General features: G+C 35.9%; 2 protein-coding genes across 8 annotated transcripts in view; one reads left to right on the top strand and one right to left on the bottom strand.

Annotated features, from left to right (window-relative positions):
- The window catches only part of LOC104854315 (immunoglobulin-binding protein 1), a 563,742-nt gene that overhangs the window by 269,635 nt on the left and 284,364 nt on the right, over nucleotides 1–9,743 (bottom strand). The gene's annotated exons all lie outside the window — the stretch shown is intronic.
- Kcnh8 (potassium voltage-gated channel subfamily H member 8) overlaps nucleotides 1–9,743 on the top strand; it is a 318,111-nt gene that overhangs the window by 248,817 nt on the left and 59,551 nt on the right. The gene's annotated exons all lie outside the window — the stretch shown is intronic.

Genomic DNA, 9,743 nt, shown 5'->3' with positions numbered 1-9,743 from the left:
AGTGTTGTTTTCATCTGCATCTCTCGAATGACCAGTGATGTGGAACATTTTTTCATATATTTTCTTGCTGCTTTCACTTCTTTGTATGAGAAATGTCTGTTCATTTCGGATGCCCATTTTTGGATCGGGTCTTTATATTTGGGGGGACTGATTGTTTTGAGTTCTTTATATATCCTTGATAATAGTCCTTTGTCTGAGGTACAGCTGATAAAAATTTTTTCCCACATTGTAGATTGTCTCTTAGTTCTGCTAATGGTTTCTTTTGAAGTACAGAAGCTTTTTAGTAAGATGAGATCCCGGTTGTTGATTCTTTCTGCTAGTTCCCGTGCTACTGAGGATTTGTTCATAAAGCCTTTTCCTATACCAATGTCTTCCAGAGTTCTGCCTAACTTACCTTCCAGCAAGTTTAATGTTTCTGTAAAACCGAACCTAATTCTTAAGACAAATCAGCAGGGGCAGTGGCTTACCACCTTCCATGTTGTAGGCACTCCCAGAACCAGCCTCACTGGGCCTTTGCAGAGACGCCCTCGTGTTCAGGAAGCACCACCACGACCACTGCCATCAGGAGGAGCCTGGCTCCTAGATACCTAACGCTCTTCTTCTAGGCCTCTGTCTCAGATAACCCCACTCCTTCCCCACGCATCTAGCTGTAAGGGTTCATTTATTAGGTCCACATTGCCCCGTCCCCCTTTTTCACTCATTCAGACCTCCAACACCAGGGAGCCAAACCAGTCTTTTATAAAAATTCCCTCTGTGGAACTATTTGATATCATTTCTCTTTTTGAAACTTCCTAGTGGTACAGGATGGATGGTATTATTTTCTGCATATTTCAAATAGCTAATTTTTAACTTAAGGAATTGAACAACTTTCCCAATCCTATCCCATTTTCTCCCCCACAGTGTCACGTCCAAAGCCTGCTTTATCGTATCCTTTTAACAGCCTCAAAAAAATCTCAAATCACTTAAGAGTTCGAGTTTCATAAAAGGGGATCGTTCACACAGGCATCTCGCATGGGACAGGTGATGAGAGTAGTGTGTGAGACCTACACAATCCTAAACCAGAACACAGGGAAATCAAAATGTAAAGCCAAACCTTCTGCTCAAGGAGCTTACAGTCCTGTTTGAAATATATGGAAAGCGTTTGGAAAATACCAAGCAGTCAGTGCCAAGTGCCAAATCATGAGAAAGTTCAGAGCTGTGAGAAAAGAGCACTGGGAGCAGGAGAATTTCATAGAAAAGCAGTGCTGTCACAGACAGAGTCGCTGAAATGGCAAGCTGGGACCACAGTGACTTTAGCCAGCTCCTGGCTGATGTAGAGCGTTAACAACCTAGGGAGCAGGGAACAAGAATTCTCATTTTCTGTAGTGCTCTGATGTGCCAGACCTCATATTTCCTATCCAGTATTATGGCTTATACAATTTCCCCTCTCCTTGATGGCCCATCTTTTTGCCTAGCAAAATGATAAGCATTTTACAAATAAGCAATCCATACTTATTTAATATTTGCCCAAGCTTCTTCTCCTCCTGATGGGAAACTTTGAGGAAATGCTCAACTGCTCAAGGCTGAATGGGCATTTGAAAAATCTGTTAAGATGATTGTGAGTGGTCATGGATCCAAAATTATTAAGGTTTAAGCTCTTCCCTGCTTCTCCCTATGGGTGGGATCTGCACTGGCTCTATGCAGGGCCAAAAGAGTCAGGAAATAATCCATGATATCACTTTCTCAATTCCTTGTTAAATATTTATCGGGCAGATTTTCTGGTGCAAAACCAGTGCTCATTCATACATGGCATTAAAACGTTAGGTGACTTGAGCAGCAGTTAGGAAATTATTGTCATTGAATGCCAAATGGCGTCTCAGTGACTTGAATTTATTAGGTAAAGCTTTTAATATTGTGTTTGTGGGGAGTAACTTTGTATTATTGTGAAAACTACTCCAGGCTAGAAAAAAATGATGTCTGCATTCTATTATTTCCTAATCAAGTAAATACTTGCATATCATTGTGGTATCCACAATATTGAGCGTTTCGTTCATTTAATTCCCATAACACTGAAAGACAGTTATTATTACCACGATGTAAACAAAAGGCAGTAGAGGTTAAAATGCCAAAGTTCTTGTAAAATATCTACTTCATTATACACTAGAACTTACTTTTACTTAATATGTATACAAATACACACGTAATATATTTTAAAAGAAAAATTTTGGACATATATTACTGTGGCCTTAAGTCTAGGGTATCTTGTTAGGAATCTCATCACAAGGCTGATGAGTTTGCTAATAGCATGGATTCAGTCATTACTACAAAAGTAGGAAGTAGCCGTATTAGAAGAACTGCCCAACTTCAGATAATCAGGACCAAAGTGTGCCGAAGCTGGGTGAAGAGGAATGCAGCGGGAAGTTCTAGGTAGGGCAATCTGAGAGAACTCCAGGAACCCCAAGAATTTCCTCGGGAGCTGTCCAGCTGTTGAACTTTTTATATACATGTATTAAACTTCCATTTTCTCATTGAGTTTATTGGTACTTTTTAAGTATACAGTACAATCACATTCATCGTTGGGATCTTGTACCTTTACATGACAGGTCTTGGTTCTCATTTTTTTCCCCTTACCCCTGCCCTTCCTTCACCCCCTCCTCCCTCTCCTACTTACTTTCTATCTTCTCCTTTTCTAGTATTTTTTTCTTTTCCCCTATTTCCTTTCCCCTACTTAAACTTCCATTTCAAGATATGTTCTAACCCTCCACAAAAACATCTGCATTTATGGATGTGAAAAACCACTAGAACATAGGAAAAATGTTTAAAGCTATACTACAAAGAGGTTAAGCAAAAATGATTTAAAAATTTGCAGCAAGACAGATCTACATGAACTTTGAGAATACCCAAAACAAGGAAGTAATTCCAAAAGCTTTAGAGAAGTATAAGAATTCATTAAATGAAGTCAGCAAGGTTAATGGGTAGATGATCAGTATGTAAAAATCAATTGTATGTACAATCTAGTTCAGATAATTAGAAAACTAAGTGTAGAAAGCTTCTATACAGAAAACTACAAAATATTGGTGAGAAAACTTACATGTGGTCTTAAATAATGGAAGGATATATAACAGTAACAGTCATGATAGACTTGATACTATAATGATACCAGTTTTGCCCAAATTAATCTAAAGATTCAATGTAATTTAAATTTTAAAATCCTAATAGAGATATATTTGCAAGCATGTGTGTGTGTGTTTGAAAAGTGACAAGAGGTTTTCAAAACTTAATAGAAGTGAAAATGGCTAAAATGAGTCAAATAAATCATGCAAAAGAACAAAATTGGAATAGTTACACTACAGATATCAGGTTGTATCATAAAGTTACAGTAGCTGAGATGTATAGTATTGGTTGAAGAGTAGGCCAATGAAATGGAAGAGTTGAGGAACAAATCCATCATATATGGTCACTTTATTTGGGTCACAAGTAACACTGCAGCGAAAAAGAGGAATGAGAGTATTCTCAATGCATATTTCTGGCCAATGTCTATCCATATGTTGAAGAACAACTTTGATTTCTCTTAAAATTGTCCATTAAAAGTAATTCCAGACAGATTTTTATCTAAACAAAGAAGTAAAAACAACAAGGTTTTTAAAAAGTAGCATAAAAGAATATTTTCATCACCTTATATGTGGCAAAAGTTTTCATAAATACGAACCATAGAGAGAATAATAAATTGAGCTGCAGAACTTCTCTTTATACAAAGATATTATTAAGAGCATGAAGAGAAAAGAGGAGAGGGGAAAGGAGGAGGGGAGAGGGGCATGAGATAAGAGAAGAAATTCACAAAAATTTATCCAGCAAATGGCACTTCTCTAGTATATTTAAAGAACTTTTAAAAATCTATGGGAGAAAAAGACAATCCCCCAAAATACGAACAAAAGCCTTTTTAAAAAAAGCATTTCAAAAATAGATTTTCAATACCCAAATAGACAATAAACATAAAAAGTAGCCAATATCATTTATGGGCAAGCAAACTAAAACCAAAATTAAATAGTATTTCATATTCACCAAATGATATACTAAAAATCACTGAGAACCCTACATACTTGGAAGGATATTGAGCTCCCGATCTTCCCTGTACTACTGAAAATATGGCAAATAGCACAATAAATTTTTTTCTCATTGAGTTTATTGGTACATTTTAGGTGTACAGTACAGTTACATTCATCGTTGGGACCTTGTACCTTTACATGACAGATCTTGGTTCTCATTTTTTTCCCCATACCCCTGCCCTCCAATGTGAAATAGGAAGAAAAGGGCTAAAGGTATAGGGGAAGTGGAAAGGGTAGGGGTAAGGTAATAAGGGAAAAGAAAAAATATGAGAAAAGGGAGTGCAATAATTTTGTGGACAACCAAATCTGAACTTACCTGTACTCTGTGATTCAGTGATTCAACTTCAAAGTGTATAACCAATGAAAATTTGTATACCTATGCATCAAAACACATACATAGATATCTCTAGAAACATTATCTTAATAATCTCAAATAAGAAATGCCTGATTGATAGAAAAATGCCATTTATAGGGGAATACTCATTAAAAGGAGAACACATAAGTAAATTGTGACATAATTATTCAGTAGAAAATTATACAGTAAGGAGAATGAATGACTAACCACATGGATAAATCTTACAAACTCAGTGCTCAGAAGAGAAGCCAGATCCCAAAAGAACATCCTGTATAATTCTGTTTAGCGATAGCTCAAGAATAGACAGAGCTTATTGATTATAATACTACTCATAATTTTGTTTACCTCTGGTGAAGATAATGTTTAGTAAGTATGAAGAGAGGCTTACAGGATGCTATTAACCTCATTATTCATCTGCAGAGTTATTTCATATTTATGCTCATTTTGAGAAATCCCAATGAGATATAATTTAATTCTTGTGTAGTTTTCACTCTGTGCATCAATGATATTAATTTTACTAGTACAATTATAGTAGATGAACTTAAAATAACTATCAAGTGAAGGATCAAGTGAAGGATGAGACGCTGAATAATAATGAGCTAAGTTCTTCCCCTTTATGTCAGTTTGTTTTGGGTTTTATCTTAACAATCACTAATCAAACACTAGGATAAAAAATCATGGTATGTACAATGTTGGTGATAATCACAAGAGGACCCAAAAGAAATCATTTTTAAAAGGTGGCCTTTGAGAAGTAAATGAGGGTGGAAATACAGACTTCATAAATTTTCTAAACTTCTTATTGGGATTATAAAGCTTTTTAAAGGCAGGATAAAGTAAGAAAATGTTCATTGTAGTTTTATAAATACTCATGACACACTTAGACTGTGCCAAGTATGCTAGACTTGGGAAACAAAGATGAACAAAATAGGATTCTAGCTTTCAAGGAGTTCATAGTTTAGCAATAGAGATAGATATTTTAAAAATAATTTTCACTTGTTTCCTTTCTACTCTTCAATTTTTTTTCTTTTAGAATCCGCGTTTAGAAAAGATGGGTAATACACAAAATTTTAAATTATATACAAGCCCATCCCATATATATACATACAAATATATACATGTATACACACATACATATATACATCCATATACAGAAAAATATATGGGTATCCCTGTTAAAATCTTTTTATGTAGCTACATAATCCTTTGTGCCTCAGACAAAATATATTGAAGACCTTTTCCCCAGTATTTAAATATTCTTCTATCGTACTTAGTAGTAACTACCTATAAGTTTACCTCAGTTGATGGGACTATCGACTCAAGTCTTGAGAATTAGATTAAGTTTGCAGGTACAGATGACTAAGCGCAGAGGATATGTCCATTTTAAGTGGAGCTTTATTGTTGTAAAATACTTGAGGCTCCCCTTGGGTCCACCAACCCTATTCATATCACCTGGACATACTTCTAATGGACCCATATGAGCTGAAATGTCCATAATTCCAGGCCATTTTTAAGATGCCTTTGCATTGCTATTTAAATTCACTATCTAGGAATTTTTTTCCATTATCCACAACCCAATACATTTGCAACAAAGAATGGAAAAATCCGGAGCAAAGAAGAAGTGAGAGGGAAGGGCAGGGCTGCTGAGATTACCTAAAACATAAGCTCTGGTCTCTTTTTATATCAGGAGAAAACAGCACATACGTAGATTCCAAAAGCCACCGCAGAGTACTTGGCTAAGGATACCAGCAATTATGTTATATCCTAGGAGAATGATGTTGCCCAAATCCAAGGAAGGAAAGCGAAAGGGAAAGGAAAAGAAGAAAAGAGAAAGGAAAGAGAAAGGAAAAGCAAAAGCGGGACAGTTGCATGGAAGTGCTTCTTTTCATTTGGCATATGCTTACTTTCTTCTTAGACCTCAATTATTAAGATTGCTTCAAAGGCATGACACTGAAATGAGATTTTACAGAATACATTTTATGCAAAACTCCTATACAACAAGAGCCTCCCACACACTCAGCAGGTCTAGCGCTCAAGAATTATATACATCACGGTTTTTCTGTAAAATGAAGTACTTCTCAGCCATAAAGAATGAAAAACTAGAGTCATTCATAGGCAAATGGATGCATATCGAGGCCATACTCTTAAGTGAAATAAACAAGGCACAATGTGTAAATGCTGAATAGTTTCTCTGGCATGAAAAATTAAAAGTGTAAATTGTATAACTATACAGGTTGCATAACTGATAATGTGAAATGGGAAGAAAAGGACTAAAGGTGTAGGGGAAGTGGGAAGGGTAGGGGAAAGGAAATAAGGGACAAGAAAAAATATGAGAAAAGGAAAAAATGGAAACACAGTCTATGTAAATAGAGAGGGTGGAGGGGGTGAAGGGAGACCAGGGGTATGGGGAAAAATGAGAACCAAGACCTGTCATGTAAGGGTACAAGATCCCAATGATGAATGTGACTGTCCTGTATACTTAAAAAGTACCAATAAACTCAATAAGATTTTTTAAAAAGAATTATATACAATAAATTTGCTAGGAGTGGGCCGGGGATTTAGCTCAGTGGTTCTGACACCTGCCTTGCAAGTACAAGGTGCCAAGTTCAATCCCCGGTACCAAAAAAAATTGCTAGGCGTGAAGGAAAAGTGAGTGGTAATTTCCAAACTGACCTGGATACAGAAGTTCTTGAGTCAAACTTTATAGCAGATGGGATTTGGCCTGACAGCTTCACATACTCTTTGCCAGGGTGAAATGAAAATCAGTGACAGAAAGGCCATAATAACTTCGGAAAGAAAAACTATGAATGCCAAGGTTTTATTTTTTAACTCCTTAAATTAGAAGTAGTTTCCTATGCTGAAATGAGACTTTGAAATTATGGTGACTCAGACATAGACTAGTACTTTCCAACAACACTTATGAATACTACAATTAATCCAGTAATTCACTTTATTGATAATGTACAATTAGGGTGCTAAATGATCTGAACATATTACTTCTTTTACTTCAAGTGCTTCACACATTATAATTAAGCAAAGCAAAGTTAAAATCATACACATAATTAAGGAAAGCAGAGTTAAAATAAATGAAATAAAATTGTTCTCTGAACTCAGTTTAATCTCCATGAAAAGTCTAATGCACAGTGTTAAGGATGGTGAGTCTTCCAAACACTCTGCACAGAAGCATATTAGCAGAGCCTGAAAACAGGGCTTAATTTCCTTAACTTGGAGCAAAACCAATTCTTTTCTTTGGTGAGCATTTATCATAAATAGAGATCTTCTCTTCCAAATATGATACTTAAGTATCAGAACTATTATGCTTATTATAACCATACAGAATAAAGAAACTATTTAGAAACCACTAAGAGCCCCGCAACTTTAAGTTGTTAAGTAATATGTTTTTCTTGGGATAATTTTTTACCATTTGGGAAGCATATTTTACTTTTAAACATTTAGGAATAATACATGTGTCTACGTGAACTTGCGTGTTGCAGGCATTCATTGACTATTGTTTGTTTGTTTGTTTGTTTTATGAGACAAGGTCTCACCATGTAGCCCAGGCTGGCCTCAAACTCGCAGTGATCCTCCTGCCTCAGCCTCTTATGGTGGGATTACAAGCCTGTACCACAACGCTCAGCAGGCATGCATTTGTTGAATACTTCTTGAAATTTTTTATCAAGAAGTGATTTCCACCAAGAGTCACTCTTCACTATTTAAGAAATTAAAGGAAAATCTTAAATCTGGATCCTAGTCCCCAAGTCTTACTCCACTGAGCATTCTGAACTTTCAGAATACTTTTTACTTTCATACAAAAAAGTTATGAATTAAGCAACCACTGTTTTCATACATACACTAGATATGTTTAAATGCATATATATATATAAATTCTTAAAATAACCCTATAAATAAGATACTAATTTTCCTACTTAATATAAGGAAAATTAGTCCATGTAAAAGAATTATATGACTTGACAAGTTCACAGAATTTGAAAGAGACAAAGTCTGAATTCAAATTGAAACCTGCTTGATTCTGAAGTCTACAGTCTCTGTGCACCAAGATACTTTCTCCTGTGCGCAGACTCTGAGTTTAACCTTATTCTAGCAAACTTTACAAAATAGTGACACATTGCTATTCTGTAGGGAAAATGCCATATAGAACATTGTTCAGGATCTTAAATCCAAGGTTACATTAAAATAAAATTAGTGTACCAGTGTTTTCTAATTTCTAGTAAATGCACAGGAAAAAGAAATTGAATTGAGGTTGACCTGAAATATTCATGGAGGAAAATGTAACACAATGTTGAAATATTTACACTAATATATCTATTTTGATGCCCCGAAACTTTTAAAATAGCTCCTTGTACAGTGAGAATTTGTTACAGTAGACAAACTACTAAATTTTTATCTTTAACCCAAAACTTCTGACACAGATTATTTCACTCAAACTCTGAGCTTTTTCCTTCATTGCCAGTCTCCGAGGATGAAGATCAGGCCAAAATCTGAACATCACTTAGAGTTAATCTGCTCATAAATCTAAGTACACCTGGATCTTTCTCTTCCATCAGGTTCATAGCCCCAGTTAAATCCAAGCCTCCTTCTGTTATCTGTTGGTATCTCCTGTGCCATTATAGCTCCTTTCTGTTACTGACAGAGTACAAAATCCTGCCATCCCTTTTGTGCTTCAGTTACCAGCTACTTTCCAAAATAGGCAATTCCTGGAAAGTGAGGTCCATATCCCCGCTCTCTCTCTCTCTCTCTCTCTCTCTCTCTCTCCTCCCCCACACCCCTTCTCTCATATTCCCTAGGGAAAAATAAAACACCTATCCCGAATCTCATCATCCTCTGATTCTATTGGTGAACAGGACTTTCATTACACTATGGTAGTAGTTGTGGAAACAAAGGAATGCCATGGAAAAGTAGAAGTGAAGTCCCACCTGACTGTCCAACTTCCCTGGAACAGGAGTCCCATACCTAAGTACCATGCTGGGTCTTTGCAGAATACACATCTTCTGTGCGTTTATTTCTGTCCTGAATGGTCTGACAGCAGACCTGGGGAGGTGTGAAGGTTGGGGCCACACCAATCTCAGCTTTACACTGCTCAAGAAATCCTCAGCTGTATTTCTAGTTATTCTTCCCCAATATTCAAGGAGTGCAACTGTGTAATATTTAACATAAAACTAATTTAAAATGATGACTTTTAGGAGATGAGATTAAAATTCCCACATAGACTAACTAGTCACAATAAATTTATTTTTAAAAGTTATGCTAGTATAATAAAAATGTAAGCTACAAATTTATAGCATAAT

Source organism: Fukomys damarensis, unplaced genomic scaffold (assembly GCF_012274545.1).
Source record: "Fukomys damarensis isolate Sample0158 unplaced genomic scaffold, DMR_v1.0_HiC HiC_scaffold_28, whole genome shotgun sequence".
NCBI lineage: Eukaryota > Metazoa > Chordata > Mammalia > Rodentia > Bathyergidae > Fukomys > Fukomys damarensis.
This window is presented reverse-complemented; position numbering and strand designations above follow the sequence as displayed.